This window comes from Oryx dammah, unplaced genomic scaffold, assembly GCF_014754425.2.
Source record: "Oryx dammah isolate SB20612 unplaced genomic scaffold, SCBI_Odam_1.1 HiC_scaffold_7, whole genome shotgun sequence".
NCBI lineage: Eukaryota > Metazoa > Chordata > Mammalia > Artiodactyla > Bovidae > Oryx > Oryx dammah.
In genome coordinates, this window is record NW_024070191.1 from 8,180,701 (window position 1) to 8,198,586 (window position 17,886).

Sequence of the window (17,886 nt, forward strand, 5' to 3'; positions counted from 1 at the left end):
AATAAGCATATAAAAAGATAATCAAAAGTCACCAGGGAAATTCGAATTAAAGCTCTAGTGACACTTTGAAATTTAAAACATACATTGATGAGAATGTGGAGCAACTGGAACTCTCCATACTTTGGTGGGAATGTAAAATTGCAGTCATTTTGGAAAATAAATTACATCAGAGATAAAGTTAAATGTAAAATTATATATGACAGATTGTCCTACAGAGTGAAGTCTGAAGCAGAACAAATATATATTAATGCATGTCTGTGAATCTAAAAATTGGTACAGATGAACCTAGTTCCAGAGCAGGAAAAGTGATGCAGATGCAGAAGATGGATGTGTGGCTTGTGGGGAAAGAAGAGGGTGAGAGGAATTGAGAGAGTAGTGTAGACACAGATATACTGTTGTTGTTCAGTCACTAAGTCATGTCCAGCTCTTTGCCACCCCATGGACTACAGCACACTGGGCTTCCTTGTCCTTTACTATCTCCCAGAGCTTACTCAAACTCATGTTTGTTAAATCAGTGATGCCATGCAACCATCTCAACCTCTGTCGTCCCCTTCTCCTCTTGCTCTCAATCTTTCCCAGCATCAGGGTCTTTTCCAATGAGTTGGGTCTTTGTATCAGGTGACCAAAGTATTGGAGCTTCAGCTTCAGCATCAGTCCTTCCAGTGAATATTCAAGGTTGATCTCCTTTAGGATGGACTGGTTGGATCTCCTTGCGGTCCAAGGGACTCTCAAGAGTCTTCTCCAACACCATAGTTCAAAAGAATCCATTCTTCAGTGCTCGGCTTTCTTTATGGTCCAACTCTCACATCCATACATGACCACTGGGAAAACCATCACTTTGACTATACAGAATTTTGTTGGCAAAGTAGTGTCTCTGCTTTTTATATGCTGTGTGGGTTTGTCATAGCTTTTCTTCCAAGCAGCAAGTGTCTTTTAATTTCATGGCTGTAGTCACTGTCCACAGTGAATTTGGAGCCCAAGAAAATAAAGTCTGACACTCTTTCTATTTTTTCCCAATCTAGATACCATAATCTTAGTATTTTTTTTTAATGTAAATTTAAAGACAACTTTTTCACTCTCCTCTTTCACCTTCATCAAGAGGCTCTTTAATTCCTCTTCACTTTCTGCCATAAGGGTAGTGTTATCTGCATATCTGAAGGTTATTGATATTTCTCCTGGCAATCTTGATTCCAGCTTGTGCTTCATCCAGCCCAGCATTTCTCAGGATGTACTCTGCATAGAAGTTAAATAAGCAGGGTGACAATACACAGCCTTGACGTACTCCTTTTACACTATCATGAGAAATAGATGGCTAGTGGGGAAGCTGCTATAGAGCAGAGGAAGTGCAGCTCGGTGCTCTGTGATGGTCCTGAGGGATGGGAGGAGGGGTGGAAGGGGGGATTCAAGAGGGAAGGGATATATTTATACATATGGTTGATTCATTTCATTGTAGACCAGAAACTAACAACATTGTAAAGCAGTTATACTTCAATAAAAATAAAGGAAAAAGTACCACATAGGACCCCATAATCTCAGTTCTAGAACTTTGTCCAGGTGGAATGAGATGCATTTGCACATAGTCACCTGTACACAAATCTCTGTAGTATCATAGAAATAATCCAAATAACCTAAATGAGCATCCACTGATTCTAACAAAATTTTGGTACATCTGTGCTGTTGACTGCATGTTGCAGTGATCACGTGGATCATTGCAAATTATGCTAAGTGAAAGGATGAGACAAGATGGCATGATGCAGGAAACATGATATTTTAGAAAAACCTAGTAATACTGACTAAACATAAACAATAAATGTGGTACTTGTAGGAGTCACCTATGATAAATATACATACTTGACTTTAGCTAATATCAATAAGTAATTCATAAAGGAAATTCACATATAGCCAACTTAAATCAATTTGGTTTTAACGTAGATACTGATTTAGTTAATTCAGGACCCTGAAGAATCTTTTTTTCTCTTGAATTTCATATTACCCCAAACCTAAGGAATTCCACCATGTGGTTGTGAATGACTTTTTCATGATGCAGCTTTCCTGGTGGCTGAGACAGTAAAGAATCTGCTTGCAGTGAGGGAGACCTGGTTTTGACCCCTGGGTTGGGAAGCTCCCTTGTAAAGGGAATGGCAAACCACTCCAGTATTCTTACCTGGAAAATTCCATGGGACAGGAACCTAGCAGGCTACAGTCAATGAGGTTGCAAAGAGTCTGACGTGACTGAGTGACTAACATTTTCACTTTCACTTTTTTCATAACATGGATTATGTCTCTAAAGTTACCAAATACATTAAGAACCAAGAATATACTTATAACAGAATTTGAAAAAAAAAGTTCAGAGTGAAAGATATATAAATAATTGAGAATGTTATATGGCACTTGAACATAATCTTGATTCCTATGAATGAACTTGTTCACAAGCAAACATTTTACCTGTCAAATATGCCTTTAACATTTGCTTGAAGCAGTTATTAACAGTATATAATGAAATAACCATTATGCATACTTACAGTGCCGTTGAACAGGAGACTTTTAAGACTGAAGACAATTTAAGTGACTTTCTAAAATATTCAGATTCTTTATATTCATAGTCGTAAGAGAAAGAAAGGCAAAATGATTTTATGTGGTAGGAACCTGAACTTCACATTAGATGATAGTTAGAAAAGTTCTTGACTATAAAAAAAAAAAAAGGTTCCCAAAAGTCTATACTCCATGACAACAATCATACTGTTTTAAATCAATGGGAATTTTAGAATGCAGCAAAGGGATTGAATTGAGCCCAGAGTAATTAATTAAAATGACAAATGTGTGTAAATAATGAATATAGACCATTGTAATTAGAGACTCACCAGGTGAAGTAAATACGCTGTACTTTCATTTTCAAAATTGCTTATAGCCTGATAGTGAGATGATTTTCCAGGGCTGGTCTGAAATCCCAAGTCTCTGCAGACAATGGGTGATCTAGTTAGAGTTTCCCTTGCAACAGTGAGTATGCATCTAAAGATGTGCAGAGTTGATAAAATAAATGTTTAGACTAGTTCATAAAATGAGGAATCTCTGTATGAGGTAAAGAGGTGAATGGCCTAATTAACTTGGGGCTAGAAGGAAAGATAACTCATATTTTGTCTTTAGAACAAGGTTAGCTAAAATATTTGTACCTCTTTAATTGTTTTCAAAATGTTGCCAAAAAATCTACACAAATCTCTCCTCTTTTAAAAACTTGAGATTTGTCCAAATGTGATTAATTTGATAACTTATCCTCCCCAATTTACAAAATGGAAATTCACAGCTGTTACTAATTATAAGCCTACCCTTCATAAAATAATCCAATAAAACCATCCAAATTTACTAGAAGGTTAAGTTCAAATGCACTGACTTGAATTAACGAAGGACACTGTTTTGTTTTTTAACTTAAAACTTTAAAAAATTGCATTAATACACTTAAATGATTTTGAAAATATTTTTAAATTAATTGATGGAAAGGTTTAGAGAACAAAGAAACAGGTGACTAAAATATTGAGTCATTTATATTGAACATAAATGAAAACAAAACACCTAAAATTCTGATAACCAATGGATTCCTTTTCTTGAAGCTTTGCTGCATGCTCAGTCGTGTCTGACTGTTTCTGATCCCGTAGACTATAGCCTGCCAGGCTCCTTTGTCCATAGGATTTTCCAGACAAGACGACTGAAGTGGATTGCCATTACCTCCTCCAAGGGATCTTCCCGACCCAGTGATTGAACCCACGTCTCCTGCATTGCGGGCAGGGCAGGTTCTTTACCACTGAGCCACCTGGGAAGCCTGTTGGAGCATCCAGGGTCAACAGTGAAACGTCGCCTTCAGCTTCTATAGGCTGGCTTAAGCAACTCCACTTAGAGTATGCATAGTTAATTTTATACAGTCTCCAAATACATATCCTTTTACGGTTTTCTTCAAATTCACAATTTTTATATTTTAATTATATAAAGATGAGAACCAGTTTTGTAAACTAAAATATTTACTTATTAAAATTATATTAATATTCTGTAAACTACACACAAAAATAACGAGAAAACGTCTGCATTCATAGAACTGCATGTCAGCATGGCAAATCCCCACTGAGGGAATTTCCAGGACCACCTCATTCATTGTTTAGGCACATTCATCTACTCATACAGCATGGTTAGTCCTCCAGTTCTTTCTCTTTTTTTAATGAAGTATAATTGAGTTACAATCTTTTGTTAATTTTTGCTGTATAGCAAAGTGATTCAATTATATGTGCGTGTTCAATTATATTCTTGTCCATTATGGCTTATCACGGGATAGTGAATGTAGTTCCCTATGCTATAGAAAGAAAGTAGGACCTTTCTTATCTGTTTTATATATAATAGCTTATATTTGCTAACCCCAGGCTCCCGTTCCCTCCCTCCTTCAACCCCGCCCCCTTGGCCACCACAAGTGTGTTCTCCATGTCTGTGTGTCTGTTTCCGTTTCATAAACAGGTAGACCGGTTCATTTCATTTGTATCATATTTTAGATTCCACATATAAGCAATACCATGATTATTGTGTCTGACTTACTCTGCTTGGCACAGTTCCATCCGTGTTCCTGCAAATGGCATTCTTTTGTTCCTTTGATGGCTAAGTGCTATTCCATCGCATGTACCCCATCTTCATCCATTCATCTGTCAGTGGACATTCAGGTTGTTTCCATGTATTGACTCTTGTGGATAGCGCTGCTGTGAACACGGGGCGCATGTGTCATTTTGAATTACAGCTTTGTTTGGATATGTATCCAGGCATCGGACTGCTGAATCATATGGTAGCTCTACTTTTAGTATTCTAAGGAACCAACAGCGTGGGAATCCTCCACTTCTAGAGGGTTTCCTTCTGCTATGAATGTGTGTGTCCAGTTGTCTGCTTCTTAGAGTTGGCATCGACCTTCCTCATCTGCTGTTTGTTTGCAGACTGGCTCCATACTCAGAGGGCAAGGAGAAATCCAAGAAAGAGGCTGACCACTCTAGGTGGGTAGGTGGCAGGTGGTTTAATAAGTTACCACTTACATATGGTGACAAATGTAACTTATGCCACCAAGTAAGGAGGGAACTTACATATGAGAGACCCCCAAGATAAGGAGATCTCTGCACTCACCCACAAGAATATGCAGTGTTTACACATAGAGAGGCCTTAACTGTGTTCAGTCATGTCTACCACCGAGAGACCTCCAGGACACACGCTCTCTTAAGGACGTGGCCTTGTAAATGTCTCCTAGTGCGGGACTAGGGGGCAGAGCGTACACTCCAAGGACAGGGGAGAGAGTGAGGAGCCTCTGATTGCTCAGGTCCAGCGAGTGGGTCCCTCACTGCTCACATCTCTCTCCATGACTTCCTCCAATATCCACCAGCACTGGAGGAGGACTGGGACCATGCAGACCATCAATTCAACCCACTCTTCCAGGGATGTTTTATTGTATGCTTTAAACAGAAATTCTCGAACTGTTAATTGACTCGTTTTGTTTCATATTGTCAGTAGTACTGCAGCCGAGATTCTAACAAAGGCACGTCTATTCCCAAAGCCTATGTTGTGTCCTCGGGAGGATGTTGTCCTTACACACTCCCACTTTTCTTGATAGTTCTTCAGGATGTGTCTCAGAGCCACTGTGCATGACACCCCTGATGCACGCTGACTGCACAGCTGCCAAAGGTGCCCTTCACATGGACAAAAGTGTGCCCGCTTTGGGGAGTTGCCTGGTGCAACTACTCATGTATCTTGAAATTTCTAGTCCTTCGTCTTATTTTTGATTTGATTCTGGGAATCAAAATTTTTTTAAAAGTAGAAAAAAAATCTACTTTTCTATAGTAAATTATCTTAATATCCAGAATTTAGCAATTTGAGTACATTTTTTTCCAGACTGACATAATACGTATAACATGATATAATAATACATATATAGTACAGAATGGGCTTCTCTGATGGCTCAGCGGGCAAAAAATCTACCTGCAATGCAGGAGATATGGGAGAAGTGGGTTTGATCCCTGGTTTGGGAAGATCCCCTAGAGGAGGAAATAGCAACCCACTCCAATATTCTTGTCTGAAAACTCCCATGGACAGAGGAACCTAGCAGGCTACAGTCCATAGCATTGCAAAGAGTCAGACATGACTAAGCGACTAAGCACACAAACACAAATACAGAATATCCATAATATTCAGGTGCATTTTCTTCCATATACAAATTTATAAAGTTTGTTGATACTATTGTCTATCATTGTGCCTTGCATTATAAAAAATAAAAATATTTGGTGAATGAATACATAAGTTTCTATAGAGTGAAATTCTTGGCACAGTTTTACTTATTCACTTTTTCATGTATGTATGCATGCATGTCTGTGTATATGTTAGGTGTGTATTTCTTTGTGTAATCAAGTGACCACATGGCCTTGGTATATTTCATTGTTTTTTTGGCAAAATTCCAGGTACAAATAACTGATAAATAAGCTTTTTGATGATGGTCTGTTTCAAACTGAGAAATTAGCATTCCAGAGAATATATTGTACAGTAAATCATAATTCATTTTAAAGAAAACTTGAACAAACTTAGGGCAAAGCATAGGCTGGGTGGAAAAAATCCTCTGAATGTAACATTAAATGCAGTGCTGAGATCTTTGTAACCATGAGACTTGTTCCACCATGGTATCTGCTTCTTGAGAAGAACTGACCCCATCCCCCAGACACATGGCTTCCCTCATAGCTCAATTGGTTAAGAATCCGCCTGCAATGCAGGAGACCTGGGTTCGATTCCTGGGTTGGGAAGATCCCCTGGAGAAGGGAAAGGCTACCTACTCCAGTATTCTGGCCTGGAGAATTCCAAGGACTGTATAGTCCATGCAGTCGCAAAGAGTCAGACACGACTGAGTGACTTTCACTTCACTTCACTTCCCCAGAAACATAGTGCTAGAGAATAGAGGTCACACTGGTGATATCTCTATGAAGATTCTTGCTGTAGCAATGGTTTGTTGGATTAAATATACTCAATGCACCTTTGAACTCCTGTTCAAAAATTTATCATTTCTCTTTTGACCTCTTTCATTAGTAGTTAGTTTTGTTCTTTCCCTTGAGAATAATTCACAATTGTCCCAACAATGGGTCTTTCAATTTTTCTGCAATTAGTCTCTCACCACTATTCTAGAAGCCTGCTGGAATATTTCTGGATTTTCTAGGGATGAGATATCCTGTCATTGTTAAGCATTCATAGATAGGATTTCTATCAGTTTGATAATAAGGAGATGGATTTCTACATTGTAACCCTGTGGTGTCATTTTATTGTTATAAGTCATTCTTTGAAAAGCAGTGAAACTGGGATTACAGATATATGATAGAAATGTACATTTGGTTATTGAATGTTTGGGGAAGAAACAAGATCATTAAATTCTTGGTAGCTTGCACAAGAGTCAAAAGGCAAAGTCGAGAAAGCTATGTGTTTGCATTTCTTTTAACTAGTCTCATTTTAAATCTTTTTTTTTTAATTTATTTATTTTTTATTTTACTTTACAATTCTGTATTGGTTTTGCCATACATCGACATGAATCCACCACGGGTTTGATTTAAGAGAATATCAGACTTTCTTTTGTTTCTTCAATAGTAATACAAAGCAAACAGCAGACTGCAAAGGTGGGGAAAAGTTGATATTTGCTTTAACAGTCATGGTAGCTAGGGGTTTAATAATAAATCAGCTGTTAACTAGACATGTTTTGTTTCTCCCTTATTCAAATATCAAAGTTTAACTGGATGTGATTATAATTAGGATTTAGTAATGATACTCAGATTTATAACTTTCTATTCCATAGAACTAACAAAAGGCAATATAACTATTTGTAGATACAAAATCATGTTTTTACTTAATTTATATATTTAGCTAATCTTACTCTGTCTTCTGTAAACTCAAGTTTAGGGGAAAAGCAAATGAGTCACTGTACATTGAGCAGTATGGATGTGATTTTTCAATGCTATGTTAATATATCACTGATGTAAAATATCAAAGTCAAGTTCCACTAGCATGTGATATTTTAGGATAGGAGAATTATGTGCTATCCATCAAAGGTAAGTGTTTCTCTCAAGTAATATTTGCCTTTGCTATGGCTATAAGGGAGTATTTGGGGGGAACAGACTAACCTTGATTTGCATTTAATTAAACCAAAATAGGGAATAAGTGTTTGTTGAATTTAGCTCAGTCCCAGTTAATTACCAATGGCACACACTTGGCTAATTTTTTTTGACTAAAATTAGTATTTTGCAATTGATGGCAGTGTCTCTATGTATATTCACTTCATTTCTGCCACTTTGAGTCTCATTAGCTTCCTTTACCAAGACAGAAGACTGCTTTTGGGAGAATATCTGAGCACATTTACTTTTTAATCACTTCATGCCTGCCTAAGAAGTTTTAAAGTTCATTGTAATCAGATGTTCATGCTTTCAGGAAACAGAATTGCTGGCCAGTTGTCTGCAGTGGCTGCAGGCCACTTCTTAGGTGTCCACAGGGAAGAGAGTCTGGACAAAGTCAATCTTCGCAGCTACTACCAAGCATGAGTGTAGACCCCGGGAGAGCAGGGCTCGGGTATAAGAAAGCCTCCAGGGCTGCTTTTCATGGAAGAGACGTGAACAAACCTAGATGAGAACTCTTTGTTCTCTTACCAAGAAAGCATGATGGAGAAAGGAATGACTCTTAAGACGGAGGCCTCTTACCAAGTGGGAGGTAACTTCAAGCACAGTGTTCTGAACCAGCTCCCAAGAAAGGATGGAATCCAGGGGAGAAATTTTTTTTTTTTTTTTAACTATGCTCCCAAGAAAGATGTCACAGCCAACCAGGAAAAAAATTCAAATATCCCTATCATCAAGGTAAATAATCTGCCACTCCCTGAAACATTTCTCCCTAATTGTTCTTGTCTATGAGGGGCTTTGCTGGTGACTTGGATGGTAAAGAATCCGTCTGCCACACTGTTCACAATAGGTAGGGCATGGAGCCACCTAGATGTCCATCGGCAGACGAATGGATAAGAAAGCTGTGGTACATATACTCAATGGAGTATTACTCAGCCATTAAAAAGAATGCATTTGAATCAGTTCTAATGAGGTGGATGAAACTGGAGCCTACTATACAGAGTGAAGTAAATCATAAAGAAAAACACCAATACAGTATAATAATGCATATTTATATGGAATTTAGAAAGATGGTAATGATGACCCTATAGGCGAGACAGCAAAAGAGACACATATGTAAAGAACAGACTTTTGGACTCCTGTGGGAGAAGGCGAGGGTGGGATGATGTGAGAGAATGGCACTGAAATATGTGTATTACCATATGTGAAACAGATCGCCAGTCCAGGTTTGATGCATGAGACAGGGCGCTCAGGGCTGGTGCACTGGGATGACCCTGAGGGATGGGATGGGGAGGGAGGGGGGAAGGGGGATCAGGATGGGGAGCACATGTCCACCCATGGCTGATTCATGTCAATGTGTGGCAAAAACCACCACAATATTGTAAAGTAATTAGCCTCCAATTAAAATTAATAAATTAAAAAATAAAAGAATCCATCTACCAATTCAAGAGACCCATGTTCAATCCCTGGGGCAGGAAGATCCCCTGGAGAAGGGCATGGAAATCCACTCCAGAATTCTCGCCTGGGCAATCCCATGGACAGAGGAGCCTGGTGGGCCGCAGTCTATGGGGTCTCAAAGAGTTGGACACAGCTGAGCAATTAATACTTTCCACTTCGTTTCACTTTTCATGAACTCCTTCTAAGGTTTGATGATGGTAACCAAGGGCCCCTGAATTTCACATAACAGTTTCTCCCAGTCATACAATTGTATTTCAACAGAGAATGTGTTCTACTTGAGCTTATGGTTCCTTTTTCTGGCCTTAGAGTGCATTCCTTACTGCATCATGCTTTCTTACTTCAGACAGTTCAAAATCATCTCCTAGTTTTTTCAAACTCAGTAGGTCATGAGCTTTCAAGGACAGGGAGCATAACTTATTTGTTTTAATAACTCCAAGCCTGCCATAATTACTGTCATATTAAAAAATTCAAGCTCTCAAGGACATGGTGACACATTAAGTCAGAACCCCTTGCTGTGATTTTCAAGAAAGAAAGAAAAGGGAAAAGCCTAGCTCAGTGATTGAACAAGACTTAATTTAAAGGAGGAAAAAAGGTCATAGACAGGGGGAGCAGACATCCTGAAAACCAGGCATCTCTTATCTCTTCAAGGGGTGAGACTTCTTGACCCTTCAACCTGTTTTCACCTTCGTCACATGGAGAGGGAAAGGGCAGGACAGCAGGAACGTGGACACTCCCAGCTTGCTAATCCTTTCCCCTCTGTCATTATCTTAAAAAAGATGTCATCGTCCCAACTTTTCTGTTCCCATCCCACTTTCTCTGCTGAGAACTCATCTCCAGTTACGCAAATGCCTTGGAGGCCCGGTCTGCCTTCTCATTTGTGTAACTTCATCGTTTTCTTTAACACTGAATCATTCAGTACCTTAACCTCATCTTCATTTTAGACTTCTACTTTCTTCATGTTTAATTTGAGCTGCCTGGGAGCCCTTTCAGTTCTTTATTATATCAATAACATGTGTCCTTTGTCTTCAGTCGGCATCTCATAAAACCAGAAACAGTCTTATCTAAAACACAGTGCCATTATGTATTAAAAAAAAAAATCTACCCGGTGTTCACCTGTCTTATGTGTGTGTGTGATTATTTATCTTTATAAAAACATGTATTCATAGATATGTTCAACATTTTATCAACAAAATCCTTCAGCACCTCTGATCTTATTGACCTTTTAAATCTACTCTAGATCAGATGGCTTCTCCTTGAATGTCTATGTATTTGTACATAAACACATACATATATATTATATACATATATATTCCCTTCTTGTGTATGCTCCCTGGTGTGTGTGTGTGTGTGTTTATCTTTGTTTTACTTTATATAATGTTCTTCTGAAATATACTCACAGAACCATAAAATGCAATTCAATGAATGATGATACATTAAGCCTATCATGTGACCTCTGCCTAGATTAAGAAATAGAATATTAACAGACCTCAAATTTCCCAATTAGCCTTCCAAACATTCACCTCTCTTTCCTCTCCAAAGGTTATCCCTAGCCTGATATCTAACACCATAGGTTGGTTTGGTCACTTTTAAAAGTATTTCATATGAAATTACATGATATTTTCTTTTATATGGTTTTGTGTGTGGCTTCTTCGCTCAACACAGTATTAGTGGAATTCCCACTTGCTGTTGGATGTAACTAAAGACTATTCTTATTTTTTTCATGTTTGCCTATTACTATACACTATTCTATTGTGATGATAAAATGATTTTAGTTACCATTCTAATGATAATGGACATTTGGAGATTTTCCAAGTCTGGCCATTTTGAACAGTAGACAATATTTCATCCGTGTCTTTTGATGCACATATGTGTGTGTTTCTCTGACACATGGAACTGTTGAATCCTGGTTTGGGCTTTAGGTCAACCTAGATCATGGCATCAAGATTTCTAAAGAGACATTATCAATTTAAACTGATTCCTACAAATACTCATCAAACTTATTATCAGTACCTTTCATTTTAGTTATTGGAGTTTGTGTGTCTTGGTGATTCATTTTGGTTTTGACTTATGTTTCACTGATTTTTAGTGATATTTATCAAGATATTTGTATAGGCTTTTAGGATATCAGTGTCTGAAGAACTGTCCTCTTTTCTCTTGCTTTTTTCCCTTAGTCTTTTCTCATTTTCCCCCACTGCCAATTTTCACTGTGGGTATTATCACCCACTAATCTTCTCTTCTCTCTTACTATCTTTTCCTGTCTTTCCTTGTGTTTCTCTTTTTTACTCTATCAATCTTGTTCTCTCCACGCATTCACCCCTTTAAGCCTATGTATTCAAAAATGATGCCACATCTTCTCATGATTTCTAGAGTATCCTTCTCTAAGGTTTAGAGCAATATCTTTGGACCAGAGAGCTAGTTTGAAATCTTGTGAGTTACCTTGTAATACTTTATAATAATGTAATTCATATTATGATAAATATTTAATTTCTGAGTATTTTAATAATTTGTGTTTTAACTATTAGTAACTTCTAATTATATTACAATTTTGTTTTAGTTGTATACCATATCATAGTAACATTTTTCTTACAGTTGTGTACAGTCATAAGATTGCAAGACACAATTGTAATATTTAATAGAAATATAGAACAAATCATCTAGAAAAAATGTATAAAATCTATGGTAACAAGTAGTACCAAATGATAGCAGAACTTAGATAATTTGAGGCCTCTGATAAAAGTGATTTTTTTATCTTAGTGAATAGCACAGAATAAAAGCACATCAACAATAAGTAAAAACATAGGTACACAAAGCATATGTTCAAACAAGCAGAGGAAATCAATGGCAAAGGAAAGTTGCAGAATTATGACTTATTCCTACTTTAGAAATGATTAAGAGGTATCATAAAAATAATAGCTATGTGAAGAGAAATAAACCAGATGGCCTGATAGAGGCCTCTCTTAAATCGACAAGTTCTAAGATTCTGTGAGAAACTATGTATCACAAATTCAGGCTCAGGTGGCTTTAATGCAGCTCTCCTCAAGAAATTGAAAGTAATGAAGAAGAGTGTATAACCAGATGACAGAGATGGAGAGTATTCTCTAGTGAGGTTTGCTTCACAAATAATAAGGCAAAGGAATGGATAATGCTGGTGATAAAGGAATTTTAGAAGAATAGATAGAGTCTACCTATAAGAACAAAATTTTAGGTTTTTGACCCCTCAAATATTAACTGATAATTTTCTATGGTGTGCAGTGGCATGGTGCTAGCATAGTAATTTTGCTTTTTTTTTAACCCCTGTTGTTTGAGGGAGGACATAGTTATAATTCAATAAAGGTTTCCCTTGAAATATGTTTCTTTAGAACATTAAGCTGTTTCAGAATTTAAGAAAAAATTCCATGCTCCCATTTTGTATGGCATATTTAATTTTATCTTAAAATACATTCTACACTTTTATGTGTACATCTTGGCAAAGTTTCCCTTCTCCTACTGAATTTGAGATGAGTATTTCTTATCTTTTCAAACTATAATGATCTTGCTTTTTATGGCCAGTGGGTGAGCAGGTCTGCAGAGTATGTAAACAATGGTTTTGACTTTTAGTCAGTCACCAAATTTTTTGTTGCCACAATTTTCTTCTCCACAAAAGTTACCATGATGCAAATTCATGATGTGAGTTTTTATCTTTCTGATGGGAGGAAAAGATAAGAAGGAAGTGGAATCTAGTGGTTATTGGTGGATAGAATATATCAGGATAATCATTCCTCTCTCTTGATTTTTCCCCAGAGCATGGTGGTAAGTATCTAAGGGCCATTTGACACCCTGAAGAGTTGGGAACATATTTGAGTGTTTATGGTTTTGCAAAGGACTTGGCTTGAGCACCAAGCAGGAAGGAGGGAGTTAGGTGTTGGACTCCTCCACAGATGGCAGAAATCTAGCCCTGGGACTGCCTGCAGAATGTGACAGCCTTCAACAGGCTACACCCCCTTTAGAATGTTCTTGCTGTTCAGTCACTCTGTTGTGTCTGACTTTTTGTGACCCCATGGACTGCAGTACGCCAGGCTTCCCTGTCCTTCACTATCTCCTTGAATTTGCTCAAAATCGGGGCCACTGAGTTGGGGATGCTATCTAAACATCTCATCCTCGGTTGCCCCCTTCTCCTCTTGCCCTCAATCTTTCCCAGCATCAGGGTCTTTTCCATTGAGTCGGCTCTTTGCATCAGGTGCCCAAAGAATTGGAGCTTCAGCTTCAGCATCAGTCCTTCCAATGAATATTCAGGGTTGATTTTCTTTAGGATTGACTGGTTTGATCTCTTTGCAGTCCAAGGGACTTTCAAGAGTCTTCTCTAGCACCACAATTTGAAAGCATCAATTCTCTGGCACCCTGCCTTCTTTGTGGTCCAACTTTTGCATCCGTACATATCTACTTCAGAATGGGGCCCAGGAAATTTTGCTGAGCTCAGGGAGCAAGCAAAGGTGCTCCTTTGAAAGGATTTCTTTTGTAAATTGAAACACTGGCTTTCCCCCTATCATACATTAGGAATCCAAATTAATACTAATTGGTGTGGGAATTTTTGAGCCAAAATAACTTAAAGGCTTTTTATAGGCAGGTAACATTACTTAGAGATAAAAACACAGACAGCAGTGTGTGGGGCATTGCCTTACATGTAGATTCCATGCATCCCTTACCTACAGATTATACCCCTTACATGCAGAAAGGGGATATTTGGGGCAGTAAGAATCTGCTTTGCAGGTTTACACAGCTTTCATGACCTTGTTCTTGTACCAACTCTTTGTGCAGTGGCTTCTCCATTTAGATTTAATTTCTAATTTTGAATCTTTCTATAATCCTACCTATAAATTTTGACATTGCCTATTCATTACATTATTTTTTCTTACCTTCTCTAGGTAATTTTAAGAATATTACTCAGTGAGCTTATTTAATGGTTCTCTTCTCTCTCTGTCTATATTAAACATTTTCCTCCATCTGTGCAGCTGATAATTAACAGAATTAATTGCTAGAGATCAGTCATCCAGGAACAAATGCTATGCCAGTATTATTAAAATTTGGGAAAATCCTTAATTTCAGTTGTTAAGTTGGCTGTAGACCAGGGCCCAGTAATCTCACAATACTTGAGATTTAGGAGTTTTATAATATGATATTTCTTTCCCTAAAGAAAGCCTAGAGAAAAGGGTTCATTTAAAATTGCAGGTAAAGCTGAGTAAAAAGAGTGAAAGACAGAAGCTGGGTAAATTTTAAAGATGACAGATCTTTAAGATAGACTTTCTTGAACTTTATTTTGAGGCCTCCGTCCTCCGATTAAACACTCTGACTTCTAAAAGTTCCATGTTTTGTCCTCTAATTTTTTATAGAATTTCTCATAAGTCTATCAGTTCATTATATTTTACAAGTCATAAGTACCCCCTTAAGGGCCATTGATACTGTGTGTTGACTTGTTTTGGGCTGTTTATCAAGCAAAGTGCCAGAGTGGGGAATATATTGAGTCTTTAAATAGAAATCAGATTTTTTTTTAAGAAAGAAGTTGAGGGGACTTTTCTGGCAGTCCAGTGGTTAAGATTTCCCCTTCCGGTGCAGCGAGTGAGGGTTTGATCCCTGTTCAGGAAGCTAAAACTCCCACATGCCTTGAGGTCAAAAGACCACAAAATATTAAACAGAGGTGGTACTGTAACAAATTCAGTAGGGGATTTAAAAATGGTCCACATTAAAAAAAAAAAGTCTTTAAAAACAAAGGCATTGAGATTTTGACAAAGACAATCCCATGCAAATAAGAAAGCAGAATCATGACATTTGGCCTGTGTGTACTCTGCATGTTGCTTTGGTTTCCCCCAACAAGCAGGGTTATGAGGGTTGTATGACCAGCAACCAGGCGGTGGCATGTCTTTCACAAACTGGGAAGACAAACACTAGCCTCCTGAGGAGCGTAAAGAACCTGGAATAAAGTGCGTCCTGACCCCTTTTATGATGTGTTACTTGTCTATGAGCTTCCCTGGTGGCTCAGATGGTAAAGAATCTGCCTGCAATGCAGGAGACCTGGGTTCAATTCCTGGGTGGGGAAGATCCCCTGGAAAAGGAAATGACAACCCACTCCAGTATTCTTGCCTGGAGAATTCCACGGACAGAGGAGCCTGGCAGGCTATAGTTGGGGTTGCAAAGACTTGGACAAAACTGAGCTACTAACATTTTCACTTTCACTGGTCTGGTAGCTTCTAGTCATTAGCACCCAGAGTCCACTGGGTTAACATGGAAACTTTTGGGGACACTCTATCCATTCTCTGTGAAAGTTTCCTTCCTATGTCTTCAACAGAACTAAGAAAATCCAGGAGAGGAAAAAGACCTGTATGTTAAAAAATAAATAAATAAAACTTTGTACATAGATACAAGCAGAAGAAAAAGCATTAAAATGTTGAGTTTTATGCCAGCTTTTTCACTCTCCTCTTTCACCTTCATCAAGAGGCTCTTTAGTTCCTCTTCACTTTCTGCCATTAAATTGGTATCATCCGCATATCTGAGGTTGTTGATATTTCTCCTGGCAATCTTCACTCCAGCTTTTGCTTCCTGCAGCCTGGCATTTCGCTGATGTACTCTGCATATATAAGTTAAGTAAGCAGGGTGACAATATACAGGCTTGCTATACTCCTTTCCCAATTTTGAGCCAGTCTGTTCCACGTCCGCTTCTAACTGTTCCTTCTTGACCTCCATACAGATTTCTTAGAAGCCAGGTAAGGTGCTCTGGTATTCCCATCTCTTTCAAAATTTTCCAGTTTGTTGTGATACACACAGAGACTTTAGCGTAATCAATGAAGCAGAAATATATATTTTTCTGGACTTCTGTTGCTTTTTCTACGAATAGCAAATGGTGGCAATTTGATCTCTGGTTCCTCTGCCTTTTCTAAATCCAGCTTGAACATCTGGAAGTTCTCTGTTCACAGACTGTTGAAGCCTAGCTTGAAGGATTTTGAGCCATTACTTTGCTAGCATGTGAAATGAATGCAATTGTGTGATAGTTTGAACACTGTTTGGCATTGCCCTTCTTAGGTATTGGCATTGCCCTTCTTTGGTATTGGCATGAAAACTGACCTTTTCCAGTCCTATGGCCTCTGCTGAGTTTTCCAAATTTGCTGGCATATTGAGTGCAGCCCTTTAACAGCATCATCTTTTAGGATTTGAAATAGCTCAGCTTGAACTAGAATTAGTTTTGTTCTTAGTGATGCTTCCTAAGGCATACTTCACTTCACACTCTAGGATGTCTGGCTCTAGGTGAGTGATCACACCATTGTGATTATCTGGGTCGTGAAGATCTGTTTTATACAGTTCTTCTGTATATTCTTGCCAACTCTTCTTACTATCTTCTGCTTCTGTTAAGTCAATACCATTTCTAAGCTTAATTGTGCTCATTTTTTCCCATGATATGTTTGTTCCCTTGGTATCTCCAATTTTCTCGAAGAGAGCTCTATTCTTTTCCATTCTGTTGTTTTCCTCTATTTCTTTGCATTGATCACTTAGGAAAGCTTTCTTATCTCTCCTTGCTGTTCTTTGGAACTCTGCATTCAGATGGGTATATCTTTCCCTTTCTCCTTTGCCTTTTGCTTATTTTCTTTTCCAGCTATTCATAAGGCCTCCTCAGACAACCATTTTTCCTTTTTGCATTTCTTTTTTCTTAGGGATGATTTTGATCACTGCCTCCTGTACAATGTTGGAAACCTCCATCCATAGTTCTTCAGGCACTCTGTACACCAAATTTAATCCTTTTAATCTATTTGTCACTTCCACTGTATAACTGTAAGGGATTTGATTTAGGTCACACCTGAATGGCCTAGTGGTTTTCCCTACTTTCTTCAATTTTAGTCTGAATTTGGCAATGAGGAGCTTGGATCACTTTTGAGACCATCTCACCAGACAGAAGATCTAAAGAAAAAATACTGTTTTGGTGAAATAATTCTAGTGAACACACCTGTTGGTCTGAGAACCTCTTGATTCTGTCAACTTGATGTCTTTAAAGCAAACCTCCAGAAATGATCGTGAGACTAGCATTCAATATCTAAAATACAAAGATTATTATGAAGTTATATATTTCAGTAAAGTAAGGCACAATGTCTTTGCCCAGAGCAGGGTGGCAATTTTGTGGAGTTTTGGATATCATGGACAAAGGAATTGATGGTCTTTCAGAAGGTACTATGTGTTGACATTATCTGTAGACATGTGGTTACATAGGTGAGATATTGATGAATGACACTCATAAGTGTGTTTATTGAACAAGCCTGTTCTTTAT